Source organism: Bufo gargarizans, chromosome 1 (assembly GCF_014858855.1).
Source record: "Bufo gargarizans isolate SCDJY-AF-19 chromosome 1, ASM1485885v1, whole genome shotgun sequence".
NCBI classification, from domain to species: domain Eukaryota; kingdom Metazoa; phylum Chordata; class Amphibia; order Anura; family Bufonidae; genus Bufo; species Bufo gargarizans.
The window spans coordinates 102547627-102566181 of record NC_058080.1 but is presented as its reverse complement, the minus strand read 5'-3'; the positions used below and the strand labels follow the sequence as shown (position 1 = coordinate 102566181).

Below are 18555 nucleotides of genomic sequence, written 5' to 3'. Positions count from 1 at the left end.
GTCGACGTCAGGCTGTCTATCAGCACCTCGACGGTCTCTCCCCGTTGGGCCCCCCTCCCCATACACATATCTCCTCCCAATCACCAACTGAATATACACAGTATCAAGTTCTCAAGGTTTTATCAACCATTATAATTTGATGACCTATTATTATGATTTGATGGCCAATTTTTATCTTCATAATTTTTTATCCTTATAATTTTTTATCCTTATAACTTTTATCTTTCTGATTACGAGTCTAAAATTAAAGTTATAACAAAATAATGATATATTAGTAGACTATTGTTTTTCATCTCACTTTTTATTGCCTAATATTAAGGTTATCTATGAAGAACCCCTATAATTTACAAGGTAGTAATAGGCTCCATTCCACATCTTGCCAGTGTCCCAGTTCTTCTAATGATCCCTCCCCTATAAATAGGGGGGAAGTCTATAATGCTGTCCACCACTGATGAAGGTGCAAGAGTGCACCGAAACGCATTTGGTATAGGACAGTCAATATATGGATTCAAAAGGACTCATGTTATTGCAATAAGCGAATTTTCTATATTGGAAAGTTGCTAGCCGATATTCAAAGAATTGAGGCAAATCACTGATGTAATTGACCAGCCGACTGCAGCTACTTAGTTTCTCTTCCGGTCACGTGGGACGCTATCGTTCACCATGTGGGATGCAGCAGGAGAAGCCAGGAGTTCAGGACGCTGCAGCGGAGAGAGATGTCGAGGGAACAACAAACCACGTGCGCACCGACGCCATCCAGGATCGGATCTTCGCCCCACACAGACCAGGGTATCTGCCCACAGCCGCTTACTGAGACTTACAGCCGATGGGGTAAGACTGTTCCTCTATCTATATTTGGGAAACAAGGGTAAGATCGCACCAGTACGCACAGACTTTCATGCGATTATCCCTCATGTGATTATCCTTCATGCGATTATCCTTCATGCGATTATCCTTGATGTTAGTCCCATTGTGATGCGATTTTTTATCCAACAGCCTCCTAATATATTTTGTGCACATATATTTTTATATTTTATTACTTTTTATCTATACCTACACACGGATTGATCACCTGTGTGAGTAGGTTATCTCATATTATAACATATCTTACCTACTGGTTCTATTTTAGGCATCACTGATATTGCCAGCTCCAGTGGTGTTATTTTATTCTAATAAACACCTTACTATATACACTACAACTGTATCCAATGTTTATCTGTACACTCAGCCATTGAGTGCCCTCCATCCTTTGAACCTTTTTCAGTATATCCAATATTTTGGCAATAGGTACTGCCATTTGGAGAGAGCACCAGTCCGTGAATCGCTGACAGTAGAGCCTCTGTAATCTTTTATCTTCTAATCTACCTTCTATCTGTGCCTTTGCTTCAAGATATGTGCTATGCCTCTGCTGGTCAGTAGTAGTAAAGTCCTTTAATTCCAATGCAACTTCCTCTGTTGGAATGAGACAATAGGGAATAGTACTTCTCAGAAAGTCTTTTATAATTCTCAAATGCCTTCTTAACCCTTGAGAGAGCAGTGTTCAATTGCTCAGAATTGTTGCTAGTTTCATTAGTGGCTGTTATACAACTTAAAGTCTTCTCCCATAATGCAGTCAGGTTACTAGATGTTTCTTCCTTACTTGCTTCATAAGCCTCCCTTGCCTTCAAGGATGGATGAGGGGCTCTAACAGGATGAGAAGACTGAAGTAAGGAGTCTGCTTTATCTTGATTAAATACAGGTAACTGTGGGATCTCTGTCAGACATAATGACAAGTGCTGTAGTTTTGGTGTCTTGTTAGAAATCTGCCAGAGCTCAGCTCTGTAGGTAGTGACTTCTGTTAGTAAGCAGGCTGAGCTGAGGAGCTGGATATTTGTGACAATGAGTCAGCTAGTGCTGCAACTGGTTCAGACTGGATAGCTCAGCTCAGTGCACAGTTCACTATCACTTTATACAGACAGGAATATACAGTTATTTCAGTAGATTCAGGTATTGGATTCACAACCCAAACAGCTTGACAATGATGACTCCTTGGGACTTGATATAGCTATGATACACAGTCCTTGCACAGTTCAAAAGGTACTTATGGCTCCCCAATAAAGGCAAAACTTGTATAAGCTGGTATTACTAGAGAAATGGATCCGCAGCACAGACCAGCAATCCCTGGTAGTTAATAGTGTTGAGCGGCATGTCCCATATTCGAATTTGCGAAATTTCGCGAATATTCGAAAGAATATTCGTAAAATATTCGCGAATATTCGAATTTGTTATTATTTCGCATATGCGATAATTCGAATTTTCGCATCGCATAATACATATTATGCGATACATTTAACACTCTAACCCGACAAGCGTCACTTCACTGTGTTGTTAAAATATACCATCGGATCTAAGTTTTCCGTACGTTCGTGAAAACTCAGTTCCGATGGTATATTTGAACTAACTAGGGTTAATAGCATTTTTAAAAAATTTGCCTATTAGCTGGCTGTTAGATAATTCGCCTATTCGCTATATTCGTTTATTCGCTACATAACCACCTAAAATATGAAGTGTGATGAGATTGTTTGCGCGCACGTGCGCGCGCACTATAGGCGTGGTTTATCGCGAGTATGTCAACTCCATTTTAAGAGTGAATCTTCAACTCCTGACAAGAGAAAATGGTGGGCACAAGATTCCATGACGAAGAGGATGAACTCCTGCTAACCGTAAGTACAACACTTCATGTCATAACATTTTGAATGCATGTTCGCACCATATCTGTATAGTATAGTAATTATTAAGCAATAGTATGTTCACATATTCGCGCATGCGCAGTTATGCGCATATATCTGCGCACTAAATATAACTTTATTTTTAATCATGTCTGATTAGATAATCATCATTGTTGTAATAAGTATTGTTTTGACATCACAGCACTTTGTAAGAAGTATGTATGTATGTATGTATGGACAGCAAAGAAATATCATGCACATTGCATATACATTTTCCTGCCACACACTGCATACCACACACTGCATACCACACACTGCATACCACACACAAACACATAGTGCCAGATTTATCATTACTCCGACAGCTCACTCCACTTTCACAAATGTCTAAAGTCAGTTTTAGCCAATTCAGATTTATGATCATCCCTTTTTACGGTAGCAGTTTATCCGTCAGTAAGCAGCTTTACAAAAGTCGCACGTCCTTACGAAAAAGTCGCATGTTCTATTAAAAACTCTAATAAGCTAAGCATGGTCCTCACTGGAGTGAACTAGCGCATTTTTTTTTTTTTTGCAACTTTTTAAATAGTCCCAATAGTAAATGTGTCTAGAGATTCATCTACATAAGAAAACACGCCCACTTTCATAAAACTGGCGAGCATAGTGCAGAGCAGGAGAAACTCGCAAATTTGTGCACAGTTTTAGCGTTTGCTCATTTTCTTGCGACTTTTTCACTCCATTATTCTGACTTGAGCTAATGATAAATCTGGCCCCATGTCTTATTGGTCTGGAGAAAAATTAAAAATTTCTTCCTGCCATTATTTGCTGGTTCATTTAGCGTTACCCAGGGTGCACCCCATATCGTACCGTTGCTTCACTAGACAGGTACATATCAGCTCAGCTGGCCAATATCCGATTGCTCAGACCCCACCCACATACAATCGCAATACAATCCGATCTTATAATGTGAACATTAAATATAATATTTCCACCTTCTAACAAATACTTTTTGCTGTGTTTTGGATGATATTTATTAATAATCCTTGTATTTCCTAAATTTTGTAATACATGTTTGCATCTTTATCCTGCAGCGCATTTTGAAGAAGGGTTATGACCGGACCCGGAAGCAGGCCGAGAGGAGGGCGATTGTCGTGGGGGTCGTCAAGGCCTTACAAAAAAAAATTGGACGGACCCACGGCGAAATGCAAATTGTTAAAAAATGGTCTGACCTGAAAAGGAGGCACCCGGACTGGGTCAAAGAGCTCAGTGAGAGAGTCTGCCCTGGTACTTTTTTTTATTTTTTATCACCCGTTACAAATTATTACTTATTTTTACCTGTTGTGAAACATAGCAAATCATCCCTTTACCTCATATATCTCTATCTCGCTGTGAGTGTATATATATATATATTTATCCACACAGTGCGGTAGTGATGTATGATGTAACCGGCTGATTTTGTACTTTGCACACACACACACACATAATAATAAATATATGTGTGTGTGTGTGTGTATATCTAGATAAACAGCAATCATCAATCTGTATTAGGCCTCATGCACACGACCGTTGTGTGCATCCGTGGCCGTTGTGCCGTTTTCCGTTTTTTTTCGCGGACAGTGTGCCAACCACCATCGGCCCCCCCTCCCTCTATAGCTCTATAGCAGTAACAACATTGGTGGCAGTGTGCGGCCTCCCATTCCCCCCCCCCATCATTGGTGGCAGCGGAGTTCCGATCGGAGTCCTAGTTTAATCGCTGCGATGTCTGTGAACGGCCGGGAGCTCCTCCTACTGGTAAGTGACAGTTCTTTAGCAATGCGCCGCACAGACCTTTCACTTACCAGTAGGAGGAGCTCCCGGCCGTTCACAGACATCGCAGCAGCAAGCAGGTAAGTATGAATCTTCTACTGTTGTACGATTGCTAAGTAACCATGGCAACCAGGACTGCAGTAGCGTCCTGGTTGCCATGGTTACCGATCGGCGCCCCAGCGATTAAACTGGGACTCCGATCGGAACTCCGCTGCCACCAATGATGGGGGGGGGCAATGGGAGGCCGCACACTGCCACCAATGTTGTTACTGCTATAGAGGGGGGGGGGCGATGGTGGTTGGCACACTGTGCCACCAACGATTTAATACAATAGAGGGAGGGAGGGGAGGGGCGATGGTGGGCACACACTGTGCCACCAACGATTTATTACAATAGAGGGAGGGAGGGGGGGGCGATGGTGGGTGCACACTGTGCCACCAACGATTTCTAACATTAGAGGGAGGAAGGGGGGGCCCGATGGGGGGCGCACACTGTGCCACCAACGATATTCAAACTGGGGAGGGGGGGTCTGCCCCCTGCTGCCTGGCAGCCCTGATCTCTTACAGGGGAATATGATAGTACAATTAACCCCTTTAGGTGCCGCACCTGAAGGGGTTAATTGTGCTATCATATCCCCCTGTAAGAGATCGGGTGCTGCCAGGCAGCAGGGGGCAGTCTTGTACAAAGTTTGTAGTGTATTCTAACCTGAAGCGTCCCCATCACCATGGGAACGCCTCTGTGTTAGAATATACTGTCGGATCTGAGGTTCACGAAGTAGCTCATATCCGACAGTATATTCTAACATAGAGGCGTTCCCATGGTGATGGGGACGCTTCAAGTTAGAATATACCATCGGATTGGAGAAAACTCCAATCCGATGGTATAAAAGAACTCCAGACTTTACATTGAAAGTCAATGGGGACGGATCCGTTTGAAATGGCACCATATTGTGTCAACATCAAACGGATCCGTCCCCATTGACTTGCATTGTAATTCAGGACGGATCCGTTTGGCTCCGCACGGCCAGGCGGACACCAAAACGACTTTTTTTTTATGTCCGTGGATCCTCCAAAAATCAAGGAAGACCCACGGACGAAAAAACGGTCACGGATCACGGACCCACGGACCCCGTTTTTGCGGACCGTGAAAAAAAACTGTAGTGTGCATGAGGCCTTAGGGCTGTTTCACACGAGCAGATGCCGTGCGTGACATCCGCTAAGTGAATGACAGCCAAGACCCGATTCACAAGTGCTCAATTTCATAATTTATTTTTCTGAACTGACTTGAGGACCCATTCATCTCTAAGGGGGCCGCACGATGTGCGTCCCGTATCCAGAAAAGCGGACCCGCACTTCTGGGTCCACATTTCAAAAAAAGAACGAATATATTTTTGCACTAAATATAACTTCGTCTTTTATGATGTCTGATTAGATATTCATCATTGTTGTAATAAGTACCCTAGACAGGTACATATCAGCTCAGCTGGCCAATGTCCGATTGATCAGACCCCACACACAATCGCAATACAATCCGATCTTATAACGTGAACATTAAATATAATATTTACACCTTCTAACAAATACTTTTTGCTGTATTTCTGATGATATTTATTAATAATCCTTGTATTATTGTCCTCAATTGAGGCCAAGAATAGTCATATTATATTATTGACATTGACGTGCGGCCTTCAAAATGCGTCACGCACATTGCCGGTGTCCTTTTTTTTTTTTGTGTGGGTGGATATGAAAAAGACATTACGGGCGTTTAAATTGAGCCTAAATCCAAATGTTGTGTGATTTCAGGGCTTCCAGCGCCAACGGTCCGCCGCCGTCTAACCACGGCGGATTTGGATGTAGTGGAGGTCTCCACAGAGGAGGATGAGCAGGCGGGCCCCTCCCACAGTCCTCGAGGTGCCACCAACCCACCTGATGTGGGGATTGTTGTGGAGGTGTCTGACGAGCCCGGACCCTCTCAAGGGCCATAAACATCTGGCCCAGCTCCTGCTGAGGAGGAGATCGCCACCCCAGTTCCTGAAGAAGAGGATGAGGCGTTGGTTACCACCCCGCACCAGGAGGGTAAATATGTGCACACATCATTGTAATTATGTATACATCACATATTTAGAAACATTAACCCTCAGTACCCCATGCCCATTTCTACTTTAACACTAATTAAAAAAAAATCTTAAATATTAAACGGTATCTATGTTTGTGCTAATAACTTTAAAACGAGTTTACTGTTCACGGGCATAGTTCTATCTTATCGTTACACATTGTACTTCATGACAGTGGTAAAATTTAGTCAAAATTTTAATGGCATCTTTGTTAAAAAAGTAACTAATCTAAAAAAATATTAGAAATAAAATTATATAATCAAAATAAAAATTTCAATTGATGCTACAATATAGATTAATAGAGATTAAATAAATGTATAAGTTTACAATCGCCATATGCATATATCATGTTTATATAATTTATTAACAGAAATATAATTCAATAACAGTTTGGTTATGCAGTCACTTTTTGTGGCCTACATAGTGTCAGCAACAAATAAATAACCCCATTTCAGAAACCACACACCCTCTATTTAATCCATATTTATCCTATAAAGTCTGTTAACGATTTAATTGTCCAACGGTAATCTATTAAAATGTTTAAAAAATTAAAATAATTTGAACAAATTATAAATTACAAACTATTTTATTTGAAAACATTGTAGTGTTTAAATCATAAAAAAATCTTAAACGTATTACAAACAATATGTATATTTACAAACAGTTGTGCACAAAACCCTTAACTTTGGTCACACAGCAGGCTTCAGACTGCAAGGAGCACAATATGGCTTTAGGCTAAAGGATTTAAATTAATGGTAATTGGGAGCTATGTCGCATGTTAAGAGAAGACACCCTTATGTGACCCTAGAGTTGAAAACAAAACAAAGTGATTCAATTAGGCAAACTACACCCATCAATGAATATGCTAAGCAATTAGATCAATCCGCAATTTTACATAATGAGCCAACGATTGTCTTCTAGAAAAAATTGACAAAAAAAAAAATGAATTTACACACTTTTTTTTTATAAAATAAGTGGTTACAGGACTAAATGCACCCCACATTTAGTTCCACTTTTAGCATATAATTCACCTGAACACCACCACATATGTTAATTTATTTAATTCTGTAGAGTTGTAACAGCCAATATCAGCGCTTGCAGGGGAACAAAACACTGGTGTCCCCTGCTTCACCTCTAAGGCAACAGGTACTGTCGTACAGTCTTTTTTAGCATTTGTCACCTCCACATGACACCTACTTACCCCCCCCCCCCTTCAGCTACGTAGCAGCAATGCTTATGTCTTTGAAATACGTCCAATAGGAGAGATCTAGACAGCAGGTGTTTGACAAATACCTGAAAAGGCCTTATTTTATATAATTGGCTAGCTGCTCTGGACTAGTAGATCAGCTATTAGACCACGGTTAATGAGCCATTTTGTCCCCAGGGCAAATATTTTATATTTGGCACAAAAATAGTACGGAGCAATTTTGAAAGTCATGAAACACTGCACCCTACAATTATATAGCAGGTGATGAAGATCATAAAAGTTACAATAATAATGGGACAACAAAAACCACAGTAATATCAAACAACAGACATGCACAATAACTCTTTAATCTACATAAACTAATATTATATAACACAACAAATTTAATTTAAAACTACTAAAATGTCACTAAATAATCTAATATATAACTACATTTATTACGGTATACTTTAAAAATGACACTCAAATTATCTGCACTGAACTACATACTACACAAAATTCAATAAATGACTTATTGTTAATTGATATATTTATCTCTTGTGTTTTCATAACAGTAATCAAGAAAATTTCTGCTAAAATTGCTCTAATGCAAAAGAGGCATGGGAAAATCTGGTAATTAAGAGCCCTCATTCAAAAATCCCAAAGAATGCTGCAGGAATTTGAATGCCAATATGGGGAGGACCTGATGGAGCTCGCAAGCCTGCAGGAAGAACTGCAAAAGTTCCCTTAATTTTATTCTAATATTTTTGTTATTAAAAAAGTTTTCTTAAGTTATATTGATTCCATACTTTTTTTTCTATAAGGTTATGTTTTTGTATAATTTTAACTGCAGACTTATCAGTAAAGGAGCCTTTAGTCCACGTTGAAAGTCAGCAGGGTTCGGACAGACAACAGCAGTAGGTACATCTTAATAGTGTAGTATAAGGCCTACACATAAATACATTTTTTCATGACAGCAGCAGCAGGTAGTGTTGTATTATGAGGCATATACATAACAAATCAACTTGATCAAGACAGCAGCAGCAGCAGGTAGAGCTATAGTATTCTGAGGGCTACAAGTCACCTTTAAATGTACAGCAGCAGGAGCAGCAGGTATTTATAGTGTTTTATTATGAGGTATATACATAACAAATCAACTTGATCAGGACAGCAGCAGCAGTTATAGCTAACGTTATATTCTGAGGCATACAAGTCAGCTTCATCTGGACAGCAGCCGTTGGTGAAGTTAACATTGTATGTTTATTAGTAAATTGAAAAATCAACTTTATCAGGACAGCTGATGGTGTTGTATAAGGACTTCACATAGCTACAAAGGACAAACAACTAGCTTGGCATAACTCTGTATGATCATGACAGACAGCATCTGCAGCTGGTAGATATTAACGGTCGAGTATAATCTCATCCTAACTCAGCAGGACAGGCTGCAGCGGGTAATGTGTATTCTCAAAAGGCTGAATGCTAACTCGCCATGATCAGAACAGACAGCAGCAGAATCCACAGTAGCTAGATATTAACAGTGGATTATACGGCCTACACATAACTCTTAATGATCAGGACAATAGAAGAAGTCAATGCTAACGGTGGAGTATAATGACTACACAGAATTCTGAAGTATCAGGCCAAGATCAGCATGCAGTAAGTTAAAGTAGTATTCTAATTACTACACAAAGTTTGGCATAACTAAGCAGTACTAGAGAGTGTCAAGTTATTATATTTCAGCAGACAAAATTTTTTAACAGATGGGGATGTGGAAGACCGATTATAAAAGTATAAAAAAACTGATTGAACCCCCAAGTACAGCATGTGTATTCATCGCTTACATATACAATGTTGTCCTAATAAAATAAACTATCTAGATCAAAAAATTATAACAGTTCATTATTATTATATTTTATTGAAAAGGCCAATATAACATTGTACAATAAATCATTTATCAAAAAAAAAAAAGACTGTAGCCCATCTTGGCTCGTATGATGAAAAGTGGGGTTGCAGCGAGTTGTCAGAACTATTGGGTATGAATAAAGTCCATAATTATAAGGCCTATATAAGAGCATGGACAGGAGCCTAAGGGACCATTTTTGTCTTATTTTAAAAGGCAGAGTGAATTTTTTTTTACTCTGAAATTGCTAACCTAAGGTTTACGATATGTACCAAAGTGTTTACCTAAGTCTGTTTTTGTGAGAAGGAGATGTCCCAAGGTCTAATGAAATGCAATTGCCTAGATAAGACAATGTATTTGAGTTCTGATGATTTTTAGTGAATAGAAAGACTCTAATCTTTCTTTGTGGTTTTATATGAATCAATGTATGAGTAGATTGATTTTATATTATCAATTTTAATAGGTGTGCTGAATATATAGTATATATATAAGACTATGGTCCTTATAGCTATATTCAGTATTAAGAGTAGAAATGAGGTACATATTCCTCTGTCATTTTTAGAATCTCTCTCAGTGTAACACACAAATTAATTATTTCTTTCCTTGAGGTTTTCTTGAATGGAGAAATGTGGACACAGGTGATCATGAACAAACCCTGTCGCTTCCAAGAACAATGAATTGAGATAGCCCTGTTTATCTTCATTTAATTAGGTCTGGTCAAAAGATTTAAGGATAAACCAGGTGGTTGACGAAGTATAAAAGCCATTGTCTATTAAAGATCTTCTCAAGGTTTTGTCTGAAACCTTAGATAACATTTATTGCTAGTATATTAGATAAGAGAAAGAAGTGAGTGGTTCGATTTTTGTTTGGAATACTAGTGCCATCTAGTGTTAGGGTAAAATACTAGAGGGAGGTTATATTGATTATAAAGTGAGGTCACTAGTTAATGATAAAACTTGGCCAAGCCCTTTCTAAGATAGGATAAAAAGATGGTATGGGCTGACAGAAAGGATCGATCTCTAGAGCTATCTAGCTCTCTCTCTGAACATCATTAAAAGACCAGATCCCAACCCTGACCACCTTTTCAGTCATTGGAGGCAGCCATCTTAGAACCATTGAAACTGATTTCTGCTAGCTGACATTTTGGTATAGTATAACCTTACCTATATTTTATAGGATAATTAATTAATATAATACATATCTATATATATATATTCAATTAACCATACTTTGTGTATAGTATCTGTTTTGGAATAAGATTGGGGTGTACCTGCAGCATCATCCTGAAAATTAATCCAATACAGGGAGATTGAAAATATACTAGTGAAAGCACGGTATTATCTCCAAGGAACTGAATTCAGTTCTAGACCAGTATGGTTGATAATATATATATATATATATATTTATATAGATAAAAGATAAACCAGATTTGGGTTTAATCGGACATTTGTCGGCTGAGAGAAATCAAGTGCTAAATTGATTTTAAATATAATTGAGGGGTATTATTATAAGAAGGCATAGACTGTCAATCGGAGACAGCATAAATATTCCGACAGAGTCAGTTTAAAGATCTTCAGGAACCAGAAGCCATAATTGTTGCTCCTACCAGAGAGCTGATCAATCAGATTTACCTAGATGCTTGATGCTAAATTTGCATACGGAACTGTCGTTCGTCCAGTTGTAATCTATGGAGGAACACAAACGTCTAATTCACTGCGCCAGATATTTCAAGGCTGCAACATCCTTTGTGCGACACCTGGGAGGTTACTGGACGTTATTAACAAGGAGAAGATTGGGTTGAGCCAAGTGAAATACCTTGTTCTGTATGAAGCTAATCGTATGCTGGACATTGGTTTTATGGAAGATGTAAGAAAATTGTTGTCAAGTCAAGGAATGCCAAAAAGAGAAGAAAGGCAAACTTTAATGTTCAGTGCCACGTTCCCTACGCCCATACAAAATCTTGCTAGAGAGATTTTGAAGCCAGATTATCTGTTCGTGGTTGTCGGACCAGTTGGTGGCGCGTGCAGTGATGTCGAACAGCAGATAATTGAAGTGGAAGAGTATGGAAAGAGGGCTATGTCACGGATGATCCGCGAGAATATTGAACCGTCCTCCCAATATTATCAATATTACTCTCCCTTATTGATCAGTAGGTCTATTAAAAATGAATTATTTCCCTAGGCCCCAGAACCTACAATTTGATTACTCAGAGCGTCTCCTTCTGTTTACCCAGAGAACAACATAGCCCTTTTGTTCAAGTCAGTCAATAGATGCCCAGCAGATAACGCAATTACAGCTGGTTTTCTTAGGTTGTCAAAAGAACTTCCTTTCTGCAGAGATATCACAGCTAGGTGTGAAGACTACACCTGGGGGGAAACATTTGGTGTTGCTGCCATAAGGGGTTGGTAAGATAGCTTGATTCAGACAGGCCGGCACCAAGGTTCCTAGATTGACACATGAATCTGAGATATGATTTTTACCTTTTTAAGTGAGACCATGCATCTTACGGACGTAAAAATTACATCATCGTGTCACTCAGAATTCACTGGACATGTACATATGGCAAATATAACTCTAGGAGATGCCCAGATAAAGTTATGGTGTTACCCCATCAGAGAACCAGTTATAATAGTCATATTTGGTATCCCTGGACTCCATATTTTGTGGTGAATGTGAATGTGTGCTTGTTACTTGTGTACAGCGGAGACATCCCGAGATATGGCACATACCAAATTTTTAGGACTGGCATTCATCTCAGGGATACAGCCTGCCCAGCAGGCGGACTCTCAATTCCCCGCCTTGATTCTTGGACCCTTTATAACAAAGACCTAGAATCTGTTACGGTTTCGTGACGTACTGTGACCGCGGCGGTCGCAGTTCGTCACAGGCTAAACTGCTGGAACTTTTGCAAGTCATAGGCCATGAGCGCACGATGGTTTTTGTGAAAATCAAAAAGATGGCAGATTTAATTGCAACATTTCTTTGTCAAGAAAAAATCCCCTGCACAAGCATTCACGGGGACAGAGAGCAAAGAGAGCGGGAGAAAGCTCTGGGCGACTTCCGCTCTGGACAGTGTCCTGTGATTGTTGCCACGTCTGTTGCTGCCAGAGGATTAGATATCGAGAACGTCCTTCATGTAATAAATTTTGACATCCCTGGCGATGTTGACGAATATGTTCACAGGATCGGCCGAACCGGACGCTGCGGCAACACTGGAAAAGCCATTTCTTTTTTTAATAAGATTGGTGATGACGAGCAAAAAATTGTCCGTGGACTAGTGAAAGTTTAAACCGATGCTCACCAGGAGGTACCTTGTGCCGGCATACATACATAATTCCTCTGGGTAGCCATCTTATATGCTTCTGGCATATGTAAAAAAACTGTGAACTCTCATCTTCCTGAAGCCTGAAGCCTGGGTCACCTATGATATAGATGGACACTTTTATTACCACTACCCTGTGATGCCGGCTATAAAAGGTCATAAAGGCTATACCAGGCCCAGCTCATCCTGTCCTTTAAGATATACCCCGGTCACGTGAGGTCTCTGTGTGTGCGCAGACTCCGTCACAGACCACTAGGTCACAGCTGTGGGATCCGGAGCAATCGGATCCATAGTTCGTGACAGTACCTGCTTGGCTTGAAGAGATGGCGTTCAGTGCCCATGGCATGCCAACCATTAGTTCACAGCCAAGCAAATTTGCTTCAGTGGATAGCAGGAAGAGAGGTGACTTCCAGGAGGACAAAGGTTACAGCAATGCTGGCATTTCACAACCTGCAGCGCGGGCGGCAGCGGAGGAGGACGAAGATTGGGGCTAGTCGGACGTGTTTAAGCAGATGAGACATTCTTACAGATTCAGTTTTACATGAAACAATATGTTGTATGTTTGTAAAAATGAGAATTTTGTTTATCGCACTCCAGTATTTAAGGCAGTAATTTGCCGTTAGGAAATTTACTTATTTTGGTTCATTGTAAATGGCTGCTCTGAAAACTTTAGAGCACAAAATTTAAGTTTTCTTTACTTTGAAAAAAACAAACAAACCGTAATTTATAATAGAAAATTATTGTTTAACGCACATTAATTAACCTTTGTGTGAACACACTATTACCTTTCAAATGTATTATTGAACAAAACTTTAGATTACAAAATACAAATCTACATTCAAAATGTATAATAAATATATATAGAGTATCAACCAAATTATAACAAAAAATAAATTTATACTTTTAAAAAGTATCTTTATATTAAAAAAAGTATCAAATTATCCATACTGTGATCCAAATTTCAACCTCAATAATACAATATTGCATAGTAAAATTGTCTTCAGTTATATTAGTTCGATTATTTTAAAAAATTTGAAACATCAAATGTGTCTGAAAAAAAAAAAAAAAACAATTGATGAGTCAGCAAAGAAATAACTAGCATGATTCTGATATAGTGTCCGTTTGTTAAACTGGACATGTTGGAGCATAGCTTCCTCAAAAAAGACATCAACATGTGATGCAATGAGTAGAATCACTCACAAAATGGTGACATGGCTTCAAGATTATTATTCTGTCAGCAGGTAATTTTGAAAGATTAAAGTCTATTATTATATTACACTAGCATGTGAAAATAATCATTATATAATTGTCAAGAAGTAAGATTACATTTAAATGTATATATCTATACTGTATATACATGTGGCAATAACGCTCCATTACCAAAACCGGATTACCACACGGATGAGTATAACGCCAGTAACACCCAACCATGTAGAGAGGTCAACACGGAAGCCAGGCATCCTTTCCAGGACAACCGACAACACCATGTTAGAACCTAAGTCCGTATTAAAATTATAAATAAAACAAAAAACTTTCATTAGGTTTATCAATCAGTCTTGTACAATGTTAAGTGCACAAAACCTTTTGAAAATGGAAGCCCACATGCGGTCCCCACCTTGCTAAAGTAAGAACCACAACATGGACGCCAACAACCCAATTAAAGCAAAATTTAAATTTTTAAAATAAAATAAAACAAAATAAATTATTTTGGTGAATGAAGCGTAAAACCGCATGAATGTATTAAACGAAAACATTTTTATTCTATCTATATTCCAATCAAATTCTTGACAATATACGATGAATAGTGCACATTCGCAAATATTAAACATGAACACCATTTTATGAAAATAATAATACTCAATACTTGTCATATTACAAGGGCTAATAAGTGGTCCATGCTGGTTCTCCTTTGCATGATCTTGAAAAAAAAAATCCACAGTTAGATTTTAATAATTTAGTATATTTCAGACACATTACTTGGCAGCATTAGGCGAGACAGTAGCAGTAAAATAGTAACGCAACAGTAGAAGTTATACAAATCAAAGGGCCAAACAATTAAAGGGGTATTCCCATCTATGTAATCATGTCTCATTCAATTACACCCCCCCAAATAAAGTTTTTACTAAATACAACTAATTAAAAAAAACCTACTTTTCTTTTATAAATTCCAAATCCCAAATCCCTAGTTTATAAGCGCTGCCCATGGATACGGCCGCCGCTCGCCGGCCGCATCCAATGGCCGCGCTTGCGCACTCCTTCCCTGGTGATCTAGCGGCGGCTGTACTGATTATAAAGAACGCGCACGTCGCCGGGCGGTTCGCGCATGCGCAGATCTATTTTCCTTTTAGCCGCGATCTGCGCATGCGCGGCCGATTAGCTTGTGGAAGGGAGAGAGGACTCAGAGAGCGGACGGCGTGGGAGAGACAGCGTGGTAAGTATATGTTATATATGAGATTGGGGGCTGATGGAGGCACTGGAGGGGGCAGACGGACTGACTTTTGGGGCGGATGGATGATGATGGGGGGCTATATGAGGCTAAATGAGGCTAATGGGGGGCTATATGAGGCTAATGGGGGGGCTATATGAGGCTAATGGGGGGCTATATGAGGCTGATGGGGGGCATATGAGGCTGGGGGCTATATGAGGCTGATGGGGGCTATATGAGGCTGATGGGGGCTATATGAGGCTGATGGGGGCTATATGAGGCTGATGGGGGCTATATGAAGCTGATGGGGGCTGTATGAGGCTGATTGGGGGCTGTATGAGGCTGATGGGGGCTATATGAGGCTGATGGGGGCTATATGAGGCTGATGGGGCCTATATGAGGCTGATGGGGGCTATATGAGGCTGATGGGGGGCTGTATGAGGCTGATGGGGGCATATGAGGCTGATGGGGGGCATATGAGGCTGGGGGCTATATGAGGCTGATGGGGGCTATATGAGGCTGATGGGGGCTATATGAGGCTGATGGGGGCTATATGAGGCTGATGGGGGCTATATGAGGCTGATGGGGGGCTGTATGAGGCTGATGGGGGCATATGAGGCTGATGGGGGGCATATGAGGCTGATGGGGGCTATATGAGGCTGATGGGGGCTATATGAGGCTGATGGGGGCTATATGAGGCTGATGGGGGCTATATGAGGCTGATGGGGGCTATATGAGGCTGATGGGGGCTGTATGAGGCTGATGGGGGGCTGTATGAGGCTGATGGGGGCATATGAGGCTGATGGGGGGCATATGAGGCTGATGGGGGCTATATGAGGCTGATGGGGGCTATATGAGGCTGATGGGGGGCTGTATGAGGCTGATGGGGGCATATGAGGCTGATGGGGGGCATATGAGGCTGGGGGCTATATGAGGCTGATGGGGGCTATATGAGGCTGATGGGGGGCATATGAGGCTGATGGGGGGCTGTATGAGGCTGATGGGGGCTGTATGAGGCTGATGGGGGGCTGTATGAGGCTGATGGGGGCATATGAGGCTGATGGGGGGCATATGAGGCTGGGGGCTATATGAGGCTGATGGGGGCTATATGAGGCTGATGGGGGCTATATGAGGCTGATGGGGGCTATATGAGGCTGATGGGGGGCTATATGATGCTTATGGGGGCTATATGAGGCATATGTGGGCTGTGGCAGAGCATAATATACTGATTTTCTGCCATAGTTATAGTGGGGAAGGGAATAGACAGATGTATCAGAGCTGTATATGTGGCGGCTCAGCATCAATGATGGTGTTATAGAGAAAACGATGTAGCATGGCCGAATATGCTGCTGTTCGGACACAGTGCTGGTTGAAGAGATAGACAGATGTAGCAGAGCTGTATATGAAGCTTTTCAGACACAGTGCTAGTGGGGGAGTAGAATAAAGATGTAGCAGGGCTGTATAGGAAGCCATTCAGCCAAAGTGATCTTATGGGACTGGAGAAGACACATGTAGCTGAGCTGTATATGCATCTATAAAGATACATAGTGTAAGGTTTATACACAACTGGAGTACAGCTGTAATGGAAACAAATCTGCATCAGTGCTTGTGGGTGGGGATTGGTCAAGCTTTGGAGCTAATCTATAACGTGAATTTATAGGGACAAAGGAACGGCCATTATGGGATGTAATTTTTGTTACTGGGATATATGGTGGACAGAAAGGATTTATTTGAGAATGGAGAGGCCTTTATGGAATGGATGGAATATGATTCACAGGTATATATGTTGTACAACAAGGAGTTTATAGGGACAAAGCAAAGGACACTTGAAAATTATTATTTTTTTTAATTTATATATATATATATTTTTTTTATTTATTTATTTATTTTTTCCAGTATACGATTCTGGAGATTCCTGCTTGCATTACAGCGTGTTATCTCGACTCTGGAAATCCGATTTAGTAACATCTATTCCAGGAAATAGTACGCCTGTTGACTGATTTGAACGGTAAGAGAGCATGTTTTGTTTTATTTTACATATATATATATATATATATATATATATATATATATGATATATTTTAATACTATATTCAATATATAAATAATTATCTAACCCCATTTGTTGATTGTTGTAGTTTCGATTGGTTTGGTAGAGGCCAACAACTTGTATTTAGTTTTGGTATACGTAGATGAGGTGTTCCTCAAATTTACCAACTTTTACTACCTCTATGATTGATAAGCGGATCTATCGGTCTGCAAACCACAATTATGATCTACTATGAGAAAAAGCTAATTTCGATCACAAATTTTTTATTTTTTTTTATTGTTTGTGGTATTTTGAATTTGATATATTTCTAATGAAGCCTATTTTATCAACCCTTACAGATCACTAAATTTGGAATTTCCAACATGCCCTCGTGCATTATAAAGGGATGTACCCACACCTGGAAAAACAAAGATAAAAATATCATAATGCATGTGTTTCCAAAAGATCCCAGAATAGTCCGGAAATGGCTTGAGCAGGCTCCTGACCATTTTCCAAACGTGGACGAATGGCTTGAAAAAATCTTGGAAACACAAAAAAAAAATGATAATTATCGATTGTGCTCAAAGCACTTTGACTATTTTTCATATGAGGAAGGAGGATTGCGTAAAAAATTACGTCGTGATGCTGTGCCCACCATTTTCCCACCAAAAATTAGCAGCACCCTGGATTCATCGGATGCAACTACTGAGACGGAAAGTCAGACAACATCTGAATCATTGGTTAGTTCAGAATCGCGCTCCGCTACTCCGTTAGGAGATGTTTCCGGAGAACTCGGAGAAACTAAAAGTTCCGATGGAACATTGCCAACAATAGCAGCTACCCCATGTGTCAAAAGAAAACAAAAAAGAAGAAGGGTATCAGAACATCCAAACACACAAGTTGTGTCACATCCGGTTGGTTCAAGTGGGAATGTCGTTCTACACGGTGAAATTAATCTCCTGGGAAGCACGATCCAACTTCACTTGCCAATTACTGCAACTGTTACAGACACCAATGTTTTACTTCCTAATTATAGCTTGCCAACCATGGTTGATCAGTCAACAAATAC

General features: G+C 40.1%; 1 pseudogene; it reads left to right on the top strand.

Annotated features, from left to right (window-relative positions):
• The first annotated feature begins 10205 nt into the window (after positions 1–10205).
• Positions 10206–13526, top strand: LOC122924790 (annotated as a pseudogene).
• Positions 13527–18555: the final 5029 nt, after the last annotated feature.